The sequence below is a fragment of the Macadamia integrifolia genome, unplaced genomic scaffold, assembly GCF_013358625.1.
Source record: "Macadamia integrifolia cultivar HAES 741 unplaced genomic scaffold, SCU_Mint_v3 scaffold_3A, whole genome shotgun sequence".
In the NCBI taxonomy this organism is placed as follows: Eukaryota; Viridiplantae; Streptophyta; class Magnoliopsida; order Proteales; family Proteaceae; genus Macadamia; species Macadamia integrifolia.
The window spans coordinates 259,432-260,976 of NW_024870666.1; the positions used below are offsets into that span (position 1 = coordinate 259,432).

General features: G+C 40.4%; 1 long non-coding RNA gene across 1 annotated transcript; it reads left to right on the forward strand.

Moving 5' to 3' along the window:
• Positions 1-261: 261 nt before the first annotated feature.
• LOC122071645 lies at positions 262-702 on the forward strand. The gene is made up of 3 exons (XR_006138239.1): positions 262-324; positions 405-487; positions 672-702. It is a non-coding gene; the product is annotated as an uncharacterized LOC122071645 (long non-coding RNA).
• Positions 703-1,545: the final 843 nt, after the last annotated feature.

Genomic DNA, 1,545 nt, shown 5'->3' on the forward strand with positions numbered 1-1,545 from the left:
ACTGTATGGCTGTGTGCTCACTTTCTCAGCAGCAAAAGGCAAAGCCAATAACTTTATTCATCAAAATCGTGTGTATAGGCCCTACATGCTGTCTTTTAAATAAGAAAACTCCCTCTATACTGAGTTGTCTACCCACAATTACAAAGCAAATAGGAAACCCATCAAGAACAACATACCCTATAAAAGGGAGTTTATTCTCTTTTTGTCAGAATCGACATACCCTATAAAAGGGAATCTGTCCATCAGATTCCAATCAGATTTTATTCTCTAATTTGCAGGCCCAGAAGAGGGAACTATTGGAACTGGAAAGAAGGGAAATTATTGGTATGTTCAGTGTATTGTGAGTGCAGCTTTTGGTTTTCCATTGCGATATTTATTCTCAAGTTGTTCATTGGTATTTCCAGGTGAAATTCTAAAGCTGAACCCAAGTTACAAGGCTCCATCTGATTACAAGCCATTATTGAAAGAGGTTGTAGTACCTATTCCTGTAAGTCAGATGCTGGCCCTTGACTTTCTAGCACACTACCTTCTGCTTTGTCTCTTTCAGCAGTTACTGCCATTTTCTTGGAAAATGATTATTTATAATTAGCATTAACCCGTTTGCCCTTTGTTGCTCTGTTTATTTTTTGTTGTACATATAATGCTTAGCTTATTGTCTGTTTCTTTTGTAGCTTAAAGCACATCCAGGATTCAATTTCACTGGTCTTCTATTGGGGTCTGGAAGAAATACTCTTAAGAGATTAGAAGAAGTGAGTAGTTTGTGTAATCCCAGCTAATGCTTGTAGAAGTGATTACATGTTACTTCATATGTAAATGATGCTAATTGTAAGGCTTTGTTTTGGGATCTTCCCCATTTTCTTTTCCTTTCATCAGTCATCTATTTCTTTTTGCAATTGAATCAGGAAACTGGAGCTAAAGTATGTGTTAATCAAGTGTCAACTGTGCCGTTAACCTATAAGCCAAGTGATATCAGAATCAATTTGAAGCCAAGTGATATCAGAATCAAGTTGACCTAGAATTTCTGTTTTTGAGACTAACAGCTCTACAAAATGTTTCTTTCTGCAATTGAATCAGGAAACTGGAGCTAATGACTTCAAATTTGTTGGGTGTGTCGATACTTGAGACTGAGAGAGCGAGAGAGCGAGACAATACTTGCTGCAGGGAAGCGGCGACTTTGATCGTGAGTTGCAGGGAAGCGACGATCGTGAGAGGCAAGGAAGCGGCGACCGGCGACCGACCTGCGACCGAGAGAGAGATACAGGGAAGCGGTGAAGGAGAGAGACAGGGCAGCGGCGACTGAGAGGAGAGACCGTTGCAGGGAAGCGGCGACCGTTGCAGGGAAGCCGTGACCGAGAGAGTGAAAACCTATTGCAGGTTTTCCTTAGGATTTGGGGTTTTTGATCGTGAGATGGAGAAAAGGGGTTGTGGGGGTTTTGAATAGTTTTGTTCTTTTAAGTTTCTAAAAGAATAGAAAAGCAACTTTTTGGTACTCTTGCAATGTATTCTTTACTCATTCTTTTTCATTGGTTCATTCCGGGGGAATAC